The sequence below is a fragment of the Drosophila virilis genome, chromosome 2, assembly GCF_030788295.1.
Source record: "Drosophila virilis strain 15010-1051.87 chromosome 2, Dvir_AGI_RSII-ME, whole genome shotgun sequence".
Classification (NCBI taxonomy): domain Eukaryota; kingdom Metazoa; phylum Arthropoda; class Insecta; order Diptera; family Drosophilidae; genus Drosophila; species Drosophila virilis.
Window position 1 is genome coordinate 6,028,822 of NC_091544.1, and position 22,625 is coordinate 6,051,446.

Consider the following 22,625-nt stretch of genomic DNA (forward strand, 5'->3'; position numbering starts at 1 on the left):
GATACATGCGTGCGGATTTACTCTTGCTTGACGGCTTCGGCCTCGTTGGCGTATACATAATATTGTTGGGAAGCGGCTGCTTGCTTGTAAATTTATAACCACTTGTTCTCTCGCTTATTTACATACATATTGACACACAGCAAACAGCAGTTAGTGTGCATGTAAGTGTTTGTGGGTCTATCTGGAGCATCTTTAATACGCAAGCGTATGCAGCGAGGCCTCACATGCTCGGGGTCTGAGTTCAGCAGCATCTTCAAAACTAACAATGTGTGGTAAGTGGTGGCCGGTGCCAGCAGCTGCCACTCAGACCCGGTTTTATCAAGGGCCTGTTAGGTGTCTCTGAGTAGCCAAGTGGGGGAGTTGTGTGTGAGTGTGTTTTATTTGCCATATGGCATGCTATGAACGGCATAAAGATATGAGCGGTTTTTGTAAGCACTTCAGCTGCCGGATTAAGATCTCAAGAGTGGTTTCATATAGTTATCGGGCCACTATCGTATATATGCTTGAGTGCACACAAGTCTAAAGAATATTTTTAAATTTAATTGAACGGGATTCAATCGGAATCGCTTAGGAGAGGTATCAAAACAGCGTGGAATACTCATAAGCAAAAAGGAGGATTCTCTAAAAAATGTAATGTTAAACTTCTCCCTTCTGTAATATTTATGTTGTTATAAATGATTGATCAGACCTATGTAGGAGGTATCATCCAGTCGAGCAATTTTCATCTAGTTCATGTGTCGTTTTCTTTTGAAATGTGCGCGTATCTTCGCAGGCTTTGGCAGCAGGTGTAATAACGCAATTACATGGTGGCCCTGGTTACCTTGACAAATGATTGGATGTGTTTTTTCTTCTTGGTTGCTGCCGCATAAATTGCTATATGTTGTCGTTATGGTGGGCCAAGAAGCATGTTGTTGAGTGACTAAGCCTCCTCAAGGCTGTGTACTAATTGAGCTCAACTCGAAACATTTCACAACAACGCAGCTTGCGTTTTCGGTTTGGCTCAAGACAAGAGCTCAATGTTCGGATCCTTGGCGCGCACGTTTTTCCATTTTATTAGAATAAATATTTGACTAAGTGCCGCACTTGGCGCGTTTATCAACATTTTCACATGAACTAACGCAGCACGGCTTTTATTTGGGATCCTTTTATGCGAAGTCTTTGAATTCCTAACCGGGTAGTCGAACGGGTGGCAAGGCCCGGGCTTAAAGTATGTAGATGCTGCTTTTCTCCTTCCTGCACTAATTTCAATTTAAATTGAGGGAAGAGCAAACTTTGTGCTCCGCATTCGAATGAACCAACTGTCGTTGTTGGCAGCCGTTTCTTGATTGTGGTTACGTTGAGAATAGGCTTGGGTTTCAGTTTTGGTGTCGATTTGAGTTCATACACAAAATTCGGTGTGAAGAGATATTGAAAGTCTGCTGAATTATATGATAATTTTCGGGGAACTAAATAACGAAGTCAGCGCTTCCACCTAAAATGGCTTTTGCATAAACCAATTATATTTTTGTTTGCTGTCGGTTCAAGTTTAAATATTAATATCATTTGATTTTCTCTAGTGAATTGCGTGCGCTCTACTACGCGTCAACTTTAATTCGTTGAATAAAGTTTTTAATAAAGGAATGTATCTTTAATTGAATATTTTTAAAATGTCCTATGTGAGAGTTGAGCTTCGTAAGGACTTGACTTTAAGCTGGAAAATCGAATGCATAACCATATTGATGCATATTAGTTGAACAATAAAGTTTGATTACAAAGCCTCTTACACGCCGACATACACTAGTCATAACCAATTCGATTCCAAAAGTTGTGTTTTACTTATACATGTGTGTATAACACAGTTTTCTGATTGTTATGATTGCATGCTTTTCATTGTTGCTGGGCATGCAAAACTTATATAAAGCCAGCCCCGAACAGTTCCAATGCGGGGAGAGGTCCCAGGCTCTTGACAGCTTTGGTCGCAATAAGTATACGCCGCGTGATTGTTATATATTCGTTTTTGCTCAATAACTGGCAGCAGCTCACGTGGATGTGCCTGTGCGTGTCTGTGTGTGTATGCGTGTCTCTGTGTGTGTGTGTGTGTGTGTGTGTGTCACACTTGCAACGCTTGCAGCGTCGCAAAAAACTTTCGCTCGTTCTTTGTATTTTTGTCACTCTTATTGCCTTCACGCCTGCTCCGCCTACTTTTGGCGACAAAAATTCTTGCGCAACATACGCAGAGCGAAAGATTTTCAATTCTTTAGTTGTTGTTGTTGTTGTTGTTGCCTTTACTGCTTGTTGTTTATTACCGTTACAGCTGTTGGTCGTGTTTTGTTGATGTCTCACTCTCTGGGTGCGAGCATGTGTGTGTGTGTGTGTGCGTGTGTGCGTGTGTGGACTTGTGTAAGTGAACAACGTCCTTGTTTGTTGTTTGTGCAAAAATTAGTCGCAAGTAGCAGAGGCCCAACATGAACTTGAAATTGTTTGCGCAATTTCTGTGCATATATATGTACACATGAATAACACACACACACACACACACACATACACAGAAGTTTTCCAATCTACATAAGAGTACTTACATTCGCATGTACATACTAAAGAGACATCCGAGTTATCTTTGCTGTTGTTGTTGATCAGCCGTTGAGTATTGTAATTGTATTCAAAAAGTTGTGTCGTTAGTTGAGCTGTTAAATTTGTTGTTGCTGTTCCCAGTTGATTTTTCTTATTGTTGTTATTGCCCTCCGACTAATTCTATTTTGTACATGTGCTTTGGCTATTTGATTGCCCCAAATGTCAATTGACAATAATGATTTTTTTTTTTTACCTTGGCTTGAACCAAAGCTGGGAATTTTATGACTTGGAAAGGCACATGTTAACCAAAAATTGCGCCTAGTTTTCAAATTCCCAAACGTTTTTTTTTCTGAGCCACAAATTTCTACTTGTTTTTACAGAATCGGATATATTTAAACATAGTTTCCGCTTAGAGTAAGTTCTGGTATCTAACACAATAGGGACCTTTTATTTATATAAAATTCGTGTCGAATGATTTTACTGTACCTCGTACTGTATACTGTGCCTAATTCAATTTTCGTGCAATTTCAAATAAAAATTAATTTCTTCGAAAATAAATGGAAACATTTCTAAAAAATGTATTATACATTATATTATTTGCATGAATTTATGCAGATTTCTTTAAGCACACGCAAACATCACCCACACACATAAACAGCGGCATATACTCACGCACACACCCTCACTTTCGAGCCCATTCATCATTAAAATTCTGCCAAAAATATAGAAAATAAAAATAAAATACGTTCTCTCGTTGGCGCGGCTATAACAAACGGAGATAGAGATAGAGGCAGAGAAAGAGAGAGAAAGTGGGAAAAGGAGCGAAAGAGGGAGACAGGTTCCACTAGTACAAAATCTGCGCACAATGTCATAATTTCTATAGCCAACAACATCCATTTATATATCCATGTATATATATATATTTATATATACATGTGTATATATGTGCACATGCATAAATGTATTAACATATATATTATATGTATATGCTTAAATGTGTGTGCGTATAAATGTTTTTGAATTTTGCTCTGCTGCTTGATGGAGAATCTCAGAAATTTTAATGAAAAACACTTGCGGGTATAAAACTTGGGGATGCTTAACATATATTTATATATATATATATATATATATATATATATATATATATATATATATATAAAAATATAAGTATATATTATTACGAATATGTGGGAATGGTTTGTACTGTTACACCTGCATTAAGCTCGGTGCTGGGGTCGCGTTTTATGTGGAGCAAAAATCAGAGGAAAAAGTAATTTGCATATTCGAGCTTACGAAAATTTCGAGCGCTTTCCACTTAACATTTTCATTCGCCTCTTATTTGATTTGCGTTAAGCTCAAAGACATGCTCAGCACTCGGTCCTGTATCACTTTCTATCCGCTGTCATTGCCTACTTGGCGACGTTTGAGGGTCCAACAAGACGCTCGGCACTTAAATCTTGTAAAGGTAATAAAGAAAAAATCTAAGAGAATTCGCTCGCCGGATGCTAGTTTGGCTTCCTTCCAAGAAGATCGATATGGGCTTACATAGATACATATATCTATTCCTTGCCATCAAGTGCGATTCTTAATGATTTACGACTATTTGTGCACAGTGTCAGCCAAATTAATTGAATGTGTTTTGTCGTGCGGATACATCAGTCGAAGGATAGCATCTTAATATTAATTAAAAGCTGCCAGCGTAGGTGAACCAACCTATTGATATCTAATTTTAGGAATCAGACGTTAAGTTCCTATTCCAGATTAAAACAATTGATTTAGTTGTTCTTTATTTGAAAGTAATTTGAAATTGCTTTTAACTTTCAAATAACTAAAAGTAAATCATTTCTATATATCATTTATATTCGAATACCCAAAGCAAAGTGTTAAGTCCTTTGAATGGGGCTTTAGCCAAATACAAATTGAATGAACTCATCGTATATCCTTAATAGAGCCTTGCTTATTCTTTGTTGGGATTCCTTCTTTGGCGGTTTTCGCAAATTGATGGCAGTTTGCACTCGACTCATTTAAACCATAATTTATCTATTATTTTGCCTTTAAAGTGTACGCAATTTAGGCAAGGTCAAGTAAACTCAAGAATTCCTAAATGGAAGCCTCAAATGAAGATATTTTATTTGGCTATCGTTTGTACTCCTGACATCTTAACTAACTCGAATGTCCTGGCAGCTCCCACAACAAAACAACACACATAGACTCACACACACATACACACTGATGGGCCAATATAAGTAGTTAGTTGCCAAAAACTATACCCTATGAGCCTGGCTCGGCAATTTATGCAGACAAATTCGTACGACGAAGCCTGCGCATAAATTTGACCAGGCGAGTCTTGTGCCTGTGGCAGCCTTGTTGTTGTTGGGTTGCCTTGGGGCGACCATAAACATTTTCAATTACATTTCCATGGCTGACAAGCAGATCTACAAATAGTCTCGCATTTGAGTTGCCACACACACGCACACGCGCGCATTCACATACATGTAACAAAATTTAATTATGCACAGAAATTTATTTTTCCCCATTTGGCTTGAGTTTTTCGTCTCTTTTATGCTGCGATTTTTATTGCATTTTAGGAATTTGTTTTCCTCTGCTTTCGTCGCTGTCTACGGGTCGGGACAACCCTTTTTTTTGGCTGTAGCCAATTCTAAGCCCTTTTAATACCACGTGACCTTGCGCGCTGCTGTCGCTGCCCTCTTTGCTTTCTGCTTTCATAATAATGAAGAGCATATTTTTGGGGGAATCTTGCTGGCTAAAGAGTGGGTGGCCTCGTCGGAGACGTCGTTCAAGCTCTTCAGCAATTGGGTTAATTGAATTTCCAGTTGAGCTACAGCTTCAGCTTAGGCACTTTACCAACTGCTCAGCTCTCGGCCTGTTTGGGGACAATCTGGCTGTCAACTAATTTCATTTCGGACCTTGGTGGTCCCAAATATTGTTGACATCTTCCATTTTTTGCCCCAAGGCGGATTATGTGAAGAGCGTGTGAGCGTTTGTTTATTTACGGATGTCATTTAAAATTTATAGAAGCAAAAAATATCACATGACTCTTAGCTGATATCCTTTTGCAGCTTTTAAACTCTATATATTAAACTGTTTGCCCTTGCTGACTGAACAACAGACTGACAGACTGACTGACAAATGTGATTAATGTAGAGCCCGATCCGTAACAGTTAGTTAGCTAAGAAGGGGCTTTTAAAAACTCCACCCGGAACTGTGTACCTTTGGTCAAATTCATTTGACATGTATTTTAAACTTGCTGTAAAATCCACTCCTCCTCGGTCTAAATGTGGGTCAAATATTTGGTGGGTGATGTTTTGCGTTCAAATTAATTCCAAAGATCCAATTGATACGCTTTTTGAGATGTGTTTAACACTTTTTGCAAAATCCAAGCTTGATGGAAAACGCGAATCAAAGATATTTTCGGTTCCAAATTAACAAAAAATCAATTTGAGACGTGTTTCACGCTATTCGCAAAATCTACTCTATACAAAGTTATATCTAATATTTTAAGTCCAAGACTTATGACCGGCAATGCCGGGTAATACCCGTCAGTTTTGTGTTTTGTGGTTAGTACGGATGCCAAGCTTGTTAAATGCCAGTGCACTATTACTGGCTAAAACGATTGTTAATTTCAATTTGTTGACATATGTCTCTGCCGCACTACCACATGTGGATTATATAGAATCGCAAAATACGCGAATTTCCTTTGATGCTGCTACTGTGCACAAACTTTCGACCATTTCATAAATTTTGTTGGCACTGCTGCTGCTTCATAGTCGTGTTTTCTAATTGAAATGCAGTGAAACTATGCGTAAAACTTGTTCAACGAGTTTTATGCCAAAACAAAAACAAAAATGGGGCTCAAATGCATTGAAAACTGTTTGCAAAAATATACACACATGCTTGGACACACCACCACAAACAGTCAGCAGAGGTTATGGGCAGCTTTAAGTGCACAGGGCCACAGTTCATTTTAAGTCATTTATCTGGGAAATTGAATCTCATTTCAATTGCTGAAGCTCTTGTTGAAAAGCCTTTAAGCTTGAAACGCCAATTGCTGCTGCATGTGTGAGTAGGTAATGTCCTGATGACAAATGCACTGATAAGATCAAACGAACACAACTTGGAATTGAATAAAGAAAAATTAAAGAATTAGTGATTACAAATTGGTTCACACCAAGTGCATAAGCATATGAAGCTATACCACAATTATGGGGAATCGATACTTTGAGCGATGTCAAATATATGACAAATATTTTTTACAATATTTAAATGCGATAATTGATTAAACTTATGTCAGTATAGCTCAGTATAGTAATAAGGTCGATACATATAAAGCCAAATTCTTTACTTCTTGACGTGTAAGTCATCATTTATATGCATAGTGCAGCAGTCAGCAGTCAGGAAATCGGAGAACGTCGAACCGAATGATTTGTATGTGTATGTGTGTGTGTGTGTGTCTGCTGTGGCTGCACGTGTCTTTTGGCCACGTGATTTGCCACATTTACACCTGTCACTGCCAAGTGGCCGCTGAGTTACCTCATTTACATTCAAATTGAAACGGATTACGCGGTGCGAATCGCGTCAGTTGAATAAAATCCTTTTGCCCGCTGGCCATTAACTGAGCGCACGAGAATTTTGTGCGAAAACTTTTAATTTGCACGCCAAATTAAGAGCAGTCGACCAGCCCGAATGAGTGTGGAATTCTGGCCGAAAGGCAGCTCGTTAGTTAATGTTAATGAGTAAATGAGGAGATTGACAAATTGCACGCCGTCCTAATTATGTGCATGCATATATGAACAGATGTGTAAGTCGTGGAAATCAAGTACTTAAGCATATGAGAAAATGGCTGCTAGCCAAGCCAACCGCTGCTTTTGACCAAGATCTTGAGTTCTTTCTCAAGTATTTGGCTGCCTCAACAAATTTTATATTCCTGCTGAATTCCGCACGCAACGTGATGGCAGCTAGCCAAATGGAAAAGCGGCCAGGCCGGCGGGTAGGAAAAACATTTGAAGATTACAAAGTGTATGACAAGTTTATGACTTTTTGACGGCACATCGGCTTAGTCTCTACGCGGAGAAGCCTTTCCCTGTCGTATGTCATGAGCTGTCACCCATTAAAATTCCACGTTCTCTGAGTGTTCAAGCTTTGTGGTTTACCGAGCGTTTTAATGAGTTCACTGAACTTGCATCCATGCCTCTGATAATCCCGCCATGAACGCCATGTCTGCATACAGTGTGGGGCAGATTTAATAGGTTGTTAACTAACCGAGCTTAGAGCCGTCATGGCTGAGGTGCATTAATAACAGCATTACAGCTCAAAACGCTGTTTCTACCATTTAAGACAACAGAACATTTAAGAATTTAATCACTATGCACTTGAATTTTAAATATTTGAATGACATCATTTGGTTTGGTTTATATGAGAAACGTACATTTTTTATTGAAGCTTAAACATCGTAAGTTAGTGTGAAAAGCGGAACTTCTTATGGCCAGCATCAACTTATCACATTAATCTTTAGCCTTGTCATTCCATAATCGTTTATTTTCAATCCACTCCCAGCATACTGACGCCTTCTCTTTTCACACTTCACCTACAAAAATAATTTGCATGCCGAAATCCCGTAGTTGAACCAAATGTCACATCAGTTCAATAAATGCCCCCACAAAGGGCAAAAATGATTCTTTTGTTTTGAATGCGCTCTGTTTGTTCTTTTTGAGTATTCTTTGAGTTTTCTCTTGTTATTCTGGCGTACACAAATCTCCCAAGCTTAAGTATTTTCTTTTTACACAAAATCAATTCAAAAAGGCTGAGATGCACAGTCGAGTGTGCTTGACTGGGCTATACCCAATTCCCAGGGTAGCCTTATTTTCCTTCAGTAAGTTATGATTTATACTTTGGCTTACGTATAAGATATAAGAAGTTTCAGAAAACATTTAAATAAATTCATACGTATATAATATTAATATTATTGTCACAAATGTTGATTTGGGTGAAATGTTATATATTTCCTGTGTGTGTTACATAAGTTTGACAAGACCTTAGCACACCTTCTCTTATTATGGCACTGAGTATAAAAGGACTGAAAGGCAGCACAGCTTGGGCTGTCATATTTATTGACTTTCCCAATTCCTTCCGTTATGCCTCTACGTTACGCCATTTACGTTTTTTCATTCATTGTGCGTTTGGTTGTGTTGGCCTTCTTCTTTCTGGTGCCGGCTTGTTTATTGCGTAATTGTTGGAAAATGCTGTCCCGATTTAGCCATTCTTGATTTTGACTATAGCCTTCGTTTGCCCTTGCGCTTTGGATTAGCTTTTGTTTACACTTATGTGAAATTAAATTGTTTTCACCAATCCACTCAAAGGATATTCATGTTGTTGTTGTTTCCACTTCTATTTGACTTATTGCTTAGCTTTGCAATTTCGATATCGCCAAGTTCGCCTAAGCTTTTATTTATAATAAAAGATATTTATTTGCCAAGCTTACAATTCTTGTTGTTTCAACAAAATAAGTCGGTTAAATTTGCTGAATGACAGCATTTCCTGAGTTGGCCAAAGCCATTCGCTAATTAGGAGCATCTAATGAGATGCCCGTCGCGCTGGCCTTCGTGACCACAGAAGGACACCGGGCGCAGCTTCGTGACGCAAATTAGTGACCACCATCGAGAAGGATAATGATAGCACCTTTGCCTTACCCCAGCCAAGACCTACCATCAACAGGCATGCGAATGCATGCCGCTCCGTTGGATGCGTGCCACCTGGCTGCGCCATGCCCACTTCTAGGACATAAATCACCGCTATGGCTGCTTAGTAACTTGTGCTCATTAATTTGCTCCTTGGCCGAGCTACATTTCTCTGAATGCCTCTAATTACAGCGCCTTTTTATCCTGGAAGACCCTAGTGCACTTAATTGTTGCCACGCAGCAATTTGTGTTAACTACCAATTATTATTAAATCCATTCAGTTCAGTTGGAATGTGCACATAGGCTTAAAAATAAACTAATTGATTTATCTGCGTATTAAATTGAATAAAGCCATAAGTAATCCAAAGTCTTTCAGAAGTTTTTTAGCCAATTGTTGAAGGCTGACAGTGAACTTTGCGGTTAACTTTATACTCTGATTCTTTGAGGAAAAACGATTCATTTTGTAGAAATTAACTTTTGTTATTAGTCTAGACTTGGTACAGCTCGCTTCTGTGTTGAACAGCTGATAATCACTTTTATAGGTAATAATAAAAAGTGTTTCCCGAGCCCAACCCTCTCATCGTATACCCCACATTTCGCAATCAGCAGACTTCTGCAATTATATCTCTATGATTCAAACAGCGACAGAGTAATCGTATTACGATTGAAATAATATTTGCACTATGCAAAAGTGTGAGTTGTAGTTCATCAAACGAAATTATTGAATTCGTTTTATCATTGGGTAAATTTATTTAATGGCTTGCAAGGTCCCTGTTGCTTTAAGCGCCAATGCTGTTTATTTAGTTTAAAAAAGTGTTTAAATTTTATGTTAGTTTGCAATTTTCTTGTTAACTTTGTGTGTATCATTAATATGTGTGTTTCAATCAATTGATGAGTAAGCAGCCTGAAGGCAGGTAAGCGCGTCGCATAGGAGAGAATCGGTCGTGGTTGTTGCTGCTTGGGCAGATTGTTGGAGCGAATGTCTTGCTTCTTTCTTTTTTTAAAAATATATTCCTTCTATATTCTAGTTCGCGGTTAGTTCGATTCAATATTTCTTTCGATTCAATAATCATAAAGTTGCGCCCACAACTTTGAGTACTTTATAGCTTAAACTATGATAAATTTACTTTTCCCAGTAAGCCGTTGGCAGCAATTGTCAAGCGTATTACGTATACGCCACCGGCGTTTTTGCAAATTGTTGCCATTCAGATTGTTAGCCAGTTGCAATAATTTATAATTTGTTGGAATTTTAGACCACATTCAATCGTTTTAACGAGTCAAATATGCATATAAATTTATATTTACATACATTTTTTTTCAAATGCAATTTATTGTAAATTGGTTTACTAATTACTCTAATTAGCTATGCATCAATTAGATTCAAATATTTGTGGAATTTAATAAATATTTTCGGGTTAAATGCGAAAATATTTTAAATAAAATACTTGCTAACGCGATTAGGTGTCGACTATGTTTTTTAAATATGCAATTAAATATGTTATGCATAAATCATTTTAAATTTCTGTTAATTTGTAAACTGTTAACCAAAACGGTTCATAAAAATCGAAAGAGATTGCTATAAAATTGTGTGCTTATTGCTAGTTTCTCACATAACACATCTGCATAGCTTATGGACTTGCAATTTGAATAAGACATAAACATTCAAGTGATTGGATCATGAAAAGTCCACACTTGCTTTAGCTATATAAAATAGCTGTAAGATAATCCATGTATATTTAAGTGAAGTAAGCAATAACATAGCTGAAATTCCGGAGTTTTTGAAATTAAATCGATCAAAGTATTTACATATTTGTAATTTAATAAACAATCGAAAAGTGCATTTCAAATACAACCAATTGCATCGTTTATCACTTGGCAAAACAAATTTGTTTTAAATTGCAAAATCGTTGGGTCGCCCTCAACGAGGATGGGGATGGAGGTTGTGGTAGGTGATGGTGCATGGTGCCCGGTGCGTGGGGGTTGCATAAATGATGATGCTGTTGCTGCTGTTGCAATTTTCCTTGCGATAATTCGTAGCCATAAGGAAGTGCATTAAAAGGAGCTGCCCATTAGTGACTTCCATAAATATGAAAGCAGACAGTCGGACAATCCGAGGAACAGGGTGGGTTGCACACGGGTGTGGCTTAGCATTAGATCATATATGACAAGATAAATTAGCTCACAGCAAGCAAATGCGAGTAAGCAGTGCAAACAAGCAACTGGCAAACTCAAAAAGACATAAATACGGTAAAGTACCCCGCACAGCTTAGCTGAACCCAACATTTCCCTAGTTGGTTTGCCCGCACGAGCAAAGCTCCACTCAAAATTCGTAGCAAGTTTTTTGTTTTGTTTTGCTTTATGTGCTCTGTCAGCTGCTGTTGCTGTTGCTGTTGGCTCTGCCCTGACGTTTGTCTTGATGCTTTTCTTTTGTCTGTTTACAGCGCCATTTTATTTTTAAAATTTTGTTTTGCTTCCGTTCGATGCTTTCACCACACCACATCCCCGCATCAATGTTCGCTGCTTACTGTTTACGCATTCGGCAACGTTGGTATTCATATAGGTTGTGTGTATGTGTGTGCGTGTGTGTGTGTGTGTGTGTATGTGCGTGTGTGTGTGTGTGTGTGCGTATGTGTGTGAGTTCTGCCTTTTTTCGTATTCAATTCCATTCAGCTGCCTTAATATGGCATTAAAGCAGATTGAGAGCGATGAAGTGTGTGTGTGTGTGTATACATATATGACTGAATATGACTGTGTATGTGTGTGCATGTGTATATGCGTACATATATGACTGTGACGATGTGTACCCGAAGTAAACAGACCTCACAGTGCAGGTCATGCAATTAGATTCTGCAGAAAATGCCAAATAACTTTGTCGTCTATATGCTGCTTATTATTTAGCCTGAATTATCAAATTTTAAATTTGCTAAGTTAAAAGTTATTTTAAATGACTTAAATTTTAATTACTTTATTCCGGTTTATGCAGTTCAAAATTAAAAAAGAAATGCTTTTTATGTACGTTGATTGCTTGCGAATTAAAAATTGGGCATATAAAATTGAAATTCTCATTTGCTTGACGCAGCTTGAGCTGCCTTAAACATGTAGGAAAAAAAATTACAATGCAAATTATTTAAATCATTTTTTTCAGCTCCCTTGATTAAATATCATTAAATTTGTTTATTGTTTATATTATTTGCTTGTAGATCAAATAAGGCTACTAAAAAATTGTTATTCTCTTTTATTTACTTATGTTACATGGGACGTGACGAATGCGTCATTCAATACGTTCAAATAAAAAATAAACGACAATACAGTTCGAAAAAAATGCTCCATTTGTTGTGAGCAAAAATAATAAATAAATAATACAAGCAAACAAACCTTGAGCCCTAAAAAAAGGGCACGATTTTTTGTTCGCGAAAGGAAATATATTGAAAAATAATAAATTTGTAATAAACACATTTCAATTGGTGTACCCAGGCAGACTAAACAGGTTAAAAATTCACCGGAAATCATGCATTGAATAAAAGTACATTGAGCACCTGAGCTGCAGAACAATAAAGTCATTTAACACAATTTATAAAATGTTCGATTAATGAGCATCCGACAGGAATTTTTGATTTACTTAAACAGAATATAGTATAATTTATTTTCTATTAATGTCATTGGATAAATATCTTTAATTTTGAAAATTGCGTTTAAAATGGAGCACATTTAAAATATATAAATATATAGAAAAGTAAAGCTGATATTCAAGAAGCTGCTGACTTTTTGGCCTTCAATTGGTCCCAATACAAATTCTATCGAATCATGTATTTGTAGGTTTAACCTGCACCAGCTTGCTCCAATGCAGTTTAGAACAATGGTCGACCAAATGGCATTTTGTTTTCTATTTGTATAGCATCCTGTTTCTCGATGACTGATTTGATTAACATTTTCGCACATTTGTGCCATTATGCAAGAGTAAACGAGGATAACTGAGCCCATTTCATCAGCAGACAAAAGAAATCCAAGAGGAATTGTGCAGAACACAATGTCATTGAGCTTTCTTTTTGTCTGGCATGGACACCCGTACCCTACATGTTTCTGTCTAATGATTACAAGCCGTGACGCTCCGAGCCACCTATTCCGACAGCTACAACTAACTTCATTTGCCATGGCTGACTAAAATTCTAGCATATGTGAGGGTGTCCCCTTGCGGCTTCTTGTTGCGTATTTTTATTAAAGTGCCGCATTTAGTTGCATACTATGGGGCGCGCCTATGCTAAAATGGCCGCTGAGGCCATTTAAAGCCAACCCGGAAGTTGTAAACGGCAGCGAAAACAAATGTTTCACTTGCCATTTTGACCGCCCCTCGTTCGTGGCAGCAAGTTGTGGGCTCCGCTCCAAAGTGAAAATAAAACAAAAAATAGTATAAAAGTTTGTTGCTGTCGCATGCTGATAGGCGTGTGTTAGACTGTGTGTGTGTGTAGATTTATGCGCTGTATGTGACAAGTTGAAAAGTCTGAACTGAATATATGTACAGCAAAAGTTTACCAAAGAAGTTGAAACATAGTTTTGCGTTGAATGCGAAGGACCGAGTTGATAGCTTCCAGAGCGAAAGATGAGATAGAAATGCGTTTGAGTTAAGGAGTTGAATCAAGCAACTTCCTTTAACAATTTTGCAAGAGAAACAAATAGAGGTTTTTTTTAGCATTCCAAACAAATATGAGCGAAGGAGTGCATGGAAGAAAATGGTTATAGCTGTTAGTCATTCATTTTGAGAGCAGGAAAAAAATAAACTGTTTTTATTTCGGCCTAAATTCAAAGTAAGTTCTAATCAGCCATGTCAAACATTTGATTTCTGTAATGCCCAGTTGATCAATTTAGAATTTAAGAAATAGACAATTTAATCAAGTTTGCCTATTTATGGTTATTTCATTGACAATGCTGTCACGCCCATTCTGTCTAGTCGAGTTAATAATTTGGGCCCATTTTCACACATCAGCTAATTGAAATGCAGCCCCACCTGAGGCTACCCATCGGCAAGTTACAATGTTAATTGCCAAATGACATGCAAATCGCATAAATTTCTAAAGTGCGGTTCAGTAAACTCTGGACAGTGTTTGTCACATATTTGTGCTGGAGTTTAGGTTTTTGGTAGAGTTTATAAGAAGTCCGCTTTTCACGTTTTTAGCAGTGGGTTATTCTGCCACTTTGTGAAATCTTCTCGTTGGCAAAGCACATTTGTTATTTGTTCACAAATTTGTCAACCCAACTTTTGTGTGACTTTCTGTCTTCATTTTGCGCGTGTCTCTTTTCAGTTTTCTGTGCTCTGAGTTCCATTTTGTTCATCAAGTGGATTCTGCCATCGCTTCTGTTTTGAAGTGTGACGGGTCCACAATAGCGTACAGGAGGAGGCTAAATGGTAAGTGGAGGAGCATTGTCATAACAAGCGGGACTATTTGGCTAACAAGCAGAACTATAACAGCGCCAGGTTACGTCAGAGTTCTTGAAATTTATGCGTTTCAACGCCAATGTGAGTTATCTGACGTGTGTCTGTGCACGTGTGTGTGCCTGCATTATTCAGGTGCTGTCAAGTGGGTGGCAAAAGCCGAAGAGATTGATAAAGATATACACAAAAACAAATAAATAATAAAAACAAGTTAGAGTGCTCAAGTCGGAAGTGCCCGACTAGGAGTTTCCTTAAACCTTAATATATAACATAGTTGCATCTTCTTATCCAATCGTAGCTTCTAATAGAAGACTAATATGTTAACAATTAGAAATAAATGTTTTTCAAAAATGAAAATCCGTTCTTAGGCATTTTTTACTGTTTAAAGTGGAATAGTCTTTGATAGGGATCAACTTAGTTAACTAGATTTCAAATTAAAAGTACTTTTATTATTCATTTTCTTCCTGTCAGAGAGGCATTTAAGTATTGATGTTAAATTGGAAGAGAAGGAACTTAAGCTTATGTTAATTGAGTTAAATTTGATTATTTTTTTAATGATAAAATGAAGTGGGCTATCAAGTTGCTTATACTAGTACTAGTTCTTTTACACTCATGTTAGACTTAAAAAGCATTTTTAGCTGAAACAATTATGGCGCAAGGTCCCACGTGACGTATATGTATTGAGAATGTTTATAAGCGTATATGTAACACACTTACCCGTGTTGCGTGTCAGACAGGACCCGGAGTTGATGTACTTGATCTCTACAGGAGTACGCTTTTAGGCAAAGACCAGTTGCCCAGACCCGTGCAGGCTGTAAGCTGATTTCGGTTTCCGACGGCTGTCTGGCTCAATACTGGTGTGCCACTCGGTCGGTCTGTGTCTCTTTCTGTGTCTGCGACACACGCACAATTCAGTTAAACGGTTTACACAAACACACAAACGAAGTCACTTTGAGGGTAGGCAGTAAATCCTTTTAGCCAGTCGCAATTAAAACCATTTACTACGGCCATTTGACCGTTTGCTTTTTGGTGCGAGTCAAGTGCCTTTCGTGTTGCTCTGTATTGCTAGAAACACACGTGTTTGGTTAGAAAGTCGAACGGATGCTATGATTTTCACGGTTTTCTAGTTGGTATTCGGCTTGCGTTTCAACCCCTAACGTTGCGTTCCAAAGCGCGCTGTAAATTGTGAAAGAAGTCGGTAAAAATTTGAATCATCGAAGGCGGAGCAAATATTTCGGCAATTAAGCTGCGCCCCAATGTCGGCTTACGGCGCGTATACGCGATGCCGGAAACGGAATTCCTTAACATAGGCAGGCGTCACTTGGCTGGCGTGTGTCGTCCTTAATGGCAGCCATGGTGACGGCAGCGTTGTCAGCGACACAACAGCTACATCAACAAAAGCTATGCCAATGGCAGAGGTATGTATTCTATTCTTGTTGCTGCTGCTGCTGTGGCTGGATGGGGCTCTTATCATCTGCCCATCTGCCTTGACAAGTCCTGTCTAGCCTCAGATTATGGCAGGCTTTGCGTTAGCTTGCCATAAGCTTTGACTTAATTCTGATACCTGCCTACTCAATATAGGTAATTTATCTGACGTTTTTGTTATCAAACAAAAGCAAGCAACCTTTTGTTTACCGAGTGGATTGGACCACAAGTAAAGTGGGTCTTAACAAAACATTTTCAAAGTTAATGCTTAAAGTTCAATATGTTGCATTGTATATCAGGTCGGTTTTTTGTTTTTACATTGATTCCTTTTTGTAATACATAATTAATTGGCCTTTTTACTGAACATAACTCTTTTCTACTAAATGAAAGGAATGACAAATTAATCTGCTTGTCATTATTTGATATATTATCAATAAATTTAGTTTTTCATACATTGTCCAATTACCATAAGTGTTCGCATTAATATCAATTAAATTTAACAGTTATTATTTAATTTAGAAAAAGTTATTTGCAGCCAAATTTTGCTGCTAGTTGAAAATAATTAAAGTGGGTAGAATGGTTTTCTGGAAATGTATGTAGAAGGGAGAAGAAGGAAAATCTGAGATTGTAAACTGTATATACATATTCTTGATCAGCATAAGGCGAGGCGATTTAGCCCTGTCTGCATATATGTAGCCGTCGAGCTTAGAGACTATAAGAGCTAGAGTCTTGCTATTTTGAACGTAGCTCCTTCTAGTGCACGAAGTAAATCTCGAAATTAAGTATGCAAGTATGTGCAAGTTAAAGTTAACTTTACGTCGGGACATTTCCGACAAGAGCAGTTTTATTTATTTAAAAAACTATTTTACAATCATTTATAGTTTTCAGGATATATATCCTAACATATGATCAAGATCTTATTAACATCATACTACTCGATCGGCTCACATTTTTGTACATTATGCTTCTATTGCCTGATCAACCCCCATTTACAACGGAATAATATGCCGCTGCTATAGGAACAGGCTACCGAATATTGGGTTGTGTAAAACACGGCTAGATGCTTTGCCACTTCTGGATAACTTTTATATATTGTTAGTATCCACGTATGCAACAACTCTCCCTGGCTGAATATTAAATTGTTAATAACAGTCTTTGTCAACGATTAGATTCAAAGAAACATTGTAAAATTTGAAAGAATATGATATTATAGATTCTCCCTGTCGTAAATTGTAATCGATAATTATAGATAATGATCATTTGTTGGTCTAAGGACGCCTTTAAGGTTTTTCTTATATTTACTGTGAAGTTGATAAATAAACACTGTTAACAGTTTAATCTCTCAAGAAATGTAATGCAACATTTTGTTTCTGGGTCGACCATTAATATGAAAGCCTCAATTTGAGCTGCCAACTGAGGGTGTTGAGGCTTTCGTCAGGAAAGTTTGCATAATACTGCCGACGGCCTAAAGATTCTTTGTCCGCAATGGCAGCTCATTAAGACAAACACCAGCTGATGCCAATGATGACGATGCCCATATCGGTGTCGATGCGAACGGAAACGGGCGAAAGCAATGCTATTGATATGCCAGGCACGCCATGGCTTTCAGACCGCATCACACAATTGCCACAGAGGTCGAGGCGCTTGCCTTTGCTGCCTTGAATTCATTCATAAAAATCTTACGCTTGCTCGGGCGCTAACCTACAAATGCTGGCTGGGCAATGTTAAAGCCTTAAGCATAGACAATAACAGGCACACACGCGAGAGGCAGACACACGCTCAGACACACACACACACACACGCACACACACTCACTGGCCTACACACGAACTTTAAGTTGTGGCTGCGGCTGCCACTTGCCATCGAGTGGTTGACTTGGACCGTTTCTTGCACAATTCGCGTTGCCTGCTTATCGGGGCCGCTAGTGGAGAACTACCTCAGCTGAAATTCGGACGCAACTAGCGCGACTCAGAGGCTGTTTTCGTCGCGTGGCACAGAACTGTACGCGTTGAGTTTGTTACGAGAACTGAAATTGAAATTGAAAAGACAACGCTATGGCAGCAGCCGCCAATCGTTATCCTTGCCCGCGTCCTCGTCGTCGCGGTCGTCGTGCTTACTTTCGGCTCTGCTCGCATCGAAAGTGAAATGTAACGCATACGCAGCGTTGACCCGCTTGCTAAGTGAATGCGGCAGCTTTTGAAGTAAACTCTGAGAGCTTTCGGAGAGCGGCAGCCGAACAGCTGATTTTTGTTATTAAGGGATTTGCCGGGCGGCTTTTCCATTCGTATTGTTATTGTTGTTGTTTTGATTTGTTTTTTTTATTGAGAAGTGTTTTTTTTTTTTTTTGTCAAGCTTTGTTTACAAATGATTAAGTTATTTATTGCTTTATTTATAGCTGATAGTTGTGAGGCAAGGACATTTGTAACCATCGAAAGGTACAGTTGAACGACAATCAAATACCAAACTTATATATTGATGGTTAATAAAATTGGCTACATCACGCATATGAGAACGTATGCAAATACATCTAGCAAGACAAATCAATTTCATTTGTCTCTTAGAAATTGATAAGACAATATTATTTAAATTAACGGCAACACGGCTCCAATCGACTAAATTTATCAATAATTTATTCAGTTTGTCCTGACTGCCTGCTGATTAACGCACAGGATTTGACCTTGAAACGGTTTTCAAAGATTCTCAAAAGCAACGCAGCCAGATAAGTCTGCTTTGCCGACGTGACGTCATGCGCCTGCGTGGCTTAGGGGCCCAAGGCTATAATTTTTATCTTTATATCTGATATGGGCGTCTTATTTGAACCTGTCGTTTCTGGTAATTTCTTTAAGTATATTAAATTATAAATAATAAATAGCATATTTGAAACACTTGAGCTTGCCGGAGCTATGTGGGATATGTGGATGGAATCAGCTTTAGGTTTGACAGGTTAATCTGTTGCAGTTTCCTTTATTTGTTATTGTCGTTCGATTTGTAACATAATTAAGATTTTGTTTTGAGAGATTTTATTCATTATTGAATTCAGGTCGCCAGTTAATTAAGTAGGCTGTCGTATTTATAATGTTTCAGCTGGTTCGTGACGAGGATAATAATGTCGCTTTTATACGAAAGCTTTCTAGTGTGGAAAAGCTCAAAGTCAATGCACATATTTTCCTAGGCATATCCGTGACCTTTTAGGTCACAAATTTATAGCAGCTTATTAAGCTCCAACAGATGTTTATAGCACTTTATACACATTTATTATTTCTTTCTTAGTGAAATTTTATTGTGCATTACGATTTAATTAGAATACTTTTCACACGTAGATGGAGACACCTCCGAATCCATTGCAAAGGACTTTTTTGTTTTTTAAGATATTGTATTACTATATTCTATTAAGCATACGTAATTAATAGGGCCAATGTCTCGAAAGCATCAGCACACTATATTATCAAGTTGCTAAATGGGATAGAATATAGTATGTGTATGTCATACATAGATATCTAAATACATCTAAATATAGAATTTTATCAGATTTTTAAAACTTTTTTTTCTTCTGTGGTTTAGTTTTTCATTTGTTCAGGAGAAAGTTTAAGTATTTGGTTTACCACAAAGCATTTTAATTATCAAAAGCAATTAATATGCAATACACTTTGTTACGCCATGGATCCGGAAAGAGGATTATTAAGTAAAAACCTTTGTCGTTCTAAGCCTTTATTTTGGGTAACTTTTGCAGTATTTTTATTTGCCAGTGTGAATTTTATTGCTTAACTTTCTGACACGAAGCCTTTTAGCAGCTGTCTGACCTTTTGGGGACCCTAGGAATGCCCGAAAAGTTTACACAGGTCAAGGAAAATATTTTGGCCAAACATATATGACAACTTCTTCAGTGGGGCGGTGCCCATGCCACCCACATTGTGTGCATGCCGAGCAAAAAAAAAGTATAGGAGTCTCTATAAAGGACCGCTCACCGAACCCTTTGAAAACCTGGCTGCTGTTATTACAGGGGTTAGGGTTGACCACAGGCCGCAGAGTTTGTAACTTATTCAGGAGAGGTGAAAACGCTTGAAAATCTACTTCATTTTTTCGGCATCGATTGACCAAAATGTTTTAAGCAAAGCGCTGCGTTGGTATACAAAAGAAAAAAGCGCAGCCATCTGCTTGATTACATTTCATTAAATTCAATTGGGCTGGTGCTTTGCATTGCTTTTCTGGCACACACTCCGCACCTTTTGGTTTTTCGGTTATGGTTGCAGGTGTGCAAAAGATATCGCTTAACTAAATTGGAAATTGTTTACCGCCTTTGTTTCCGCAGCTGCCAGAAACCGAATCTAATTAAATTACCAGCAATTTTAATGTGTGAGCATTGGCCAAACAGAACTTGGGCGTTAACTTGGCCAGTTTTGCAACACCTGTGAGTTTTAGATGTTAACACTTGCTCAACCAGAAGCGTCCACATCCTGTTCTCGTTCCTGTGCCAAACTTTTAGTCAGCTTCCTTTCGCCCATATCAGTGACATTATTTTTGCATTCCAGGCACAAAACTCATTTCGAACAGGCTTAAAACCGAACACGTCGACTTATATACTAAACACTAGCTGCATGTATATTGTATACAAAAAAAGTTTTTGCGCCCATCCTTTGTACTTTCTCGATGCTCTATGTGGATTTATAATACAAAAAAAAAAAGAAAATAAAATTCATTGTCCTTCTGCTCGGTTTGACCAGGTGTATTTACCGATTTCACTTTTTCTATCTTTTGATTGGCAAACTTTTTCAATGAAACTCACGGCTATGCATGCAAAAAATTATATTAATGAGAAATTTGTATTGGCATTTACTTTATCAGCCAATACAAAGCCATTAGACGTAAAGTAAATTTAATTCCAATATCCAACTTTTGTTGCCACTGAATGAACTTTAAGTTTTGCTTCCGATAAACATGCGAAGTATATGAAAACCAATAATTAAATTTCATTTGAACAATTGTCACGCACAATTCAATTGCTAAATTGCCATAGCCTGCATTTATGTAATTGTTCAATTTTGTATATCGTATTGGTTTTTTAGTCAACATATCCTGTAATTAAAAGTACAATTATATTGAATGCTGTCCGCTTTGCATGGTTTGGTTTTCAAGACCACCATTGAGACCATATTAAAATCAGCAATGCGGAATTTTTATGAGCACCCGAATGCGTTGACGTTAGTCATTATTAGGTCCGAAAATTAATGCGAAGTGGACGTTTGCGTTGGCATTGGTATGGCTAGCTTCCAGTTTGCGCACTTGACTAGACAGTGGACAACATTAAAAGCGCGTAAACGTATCACATGCGTTATTGCGCATACGCCATGTTGTTCATGGCTATTAAAAAGGATTGAGCGTGTACATATTTTGGTTGAATTCATGCACATCTCGCACGCCACAATAATTTACTACATCTGACAGCTTCAGTTTTACAAGCCATTATTTCTCAGTTAACCGGACCCAGAAGCGGTACATTTCATTGCAAAACTGTATTATGCGGCAATATATTTTAAAGCAGCAGCCACGAGAATTTCATTTGTTGCTTTGATGTTTATTACATCCTATCTGAAGCTTTTATAATTTTCTCACTGGTTCTAAGCCAGGCATTTTTCGCAGCATATAAATTAAGACTTATGATCCATGCTCGTAATTGCTTTCTGAAAAGTGTGAAGCACCTTGAAATGATTTTGAATAAACATATTTTTCTACGATTTTTCCAAAATCCATTCCTAGCGCGCACTTTCATCACATAGAAGTTTTTTGACTCATATAATTCACGGACCCATCTCAGTGGGAGATGTTGCTCTTTGGGACAGCTGGAGGTGGAACAATCTCTATTACAAAACTTTTAAGTGAATTTAATGAACACGTATGTGCCTTAAATGTATACATTTTTTTAAAAAATTGGCTCTTACAGATCGCAATGTATTTTTACGAATTTCCTGGTTCACAGCGGCAGACGAATGAGGTAACGTGGCAACTGTTTGCCTGATGCAAGTCATTGCTGAAGTGCTCGTTGTATTACGTGCGGGAATTTTCTTTTTCCCGTTAGAATTTGTTTAGTGACTGTGAAGATAAACCCCATTGGGAAGGCGGTCGAAAACTCATCAACTTGTTGCCGTCTGAATTATAGCTTCTCAAAAAATCACGTAGGACACAAGTTGACATTTTATTTACCGTGCTTTCCCTTTTCTCATTAGGACTTTGACTTTTAATGAGTGCAAATGCGGAATCCTATTAATAAACCTAAAAAAGAATGTGAATCTATTCGAAAAATTAAATTGCTTGCATTCACTCATAAATTTCAAAAGGACGTGAAATCGTCAGCCGCTTAGGCCCGCGAAATATTTCCCAAGAAGAGCAGCAAAAACCGGTATTTAAGAGAGCACAAATTCCCAAACTTGATGATGTTAAGAGCGAAAGCAAACTCTTCAAAACATTGCAAATGTATTTACTGAAAATAATTCTGATAAGAATGCATTCGACAATGCTTGACAATGCAATTG

General features: G+C 37.8%; 1 protein-coding gene across 3 annotated transcripts in view; it reads right to left on the reverse strand.

Moving 5' to 3' along the window:
• LOC6629998 (uncharacterized) overlaps positions 1-18,129 on the reverse strand; it is a 75,273-nt gene extending 57,144 nt beyond the window's left edge. Inside the window, exons 1-2 of one of the 3 annotated variants that reach the window (XR_011416070.1) lie at positions 18,035-18,129; positions 15,391-15,849 (exon numbers count right to left, since the gene is read on the reverse strand). The gene's annotated coding sequence lies outside the window, so the exon portion shown is untranslated. Of the gene's footprint in view, positions 1-15,390; positions 15,850-17,781 lie in introns of all 3 variants that reach the window. The other 2 variants (XR_011416071.1, XM_032438908.2) reach the window with 2 other exon arrangements.
• Positions 18,130-22,625: the final 4,496 nt, after the last annotated feature.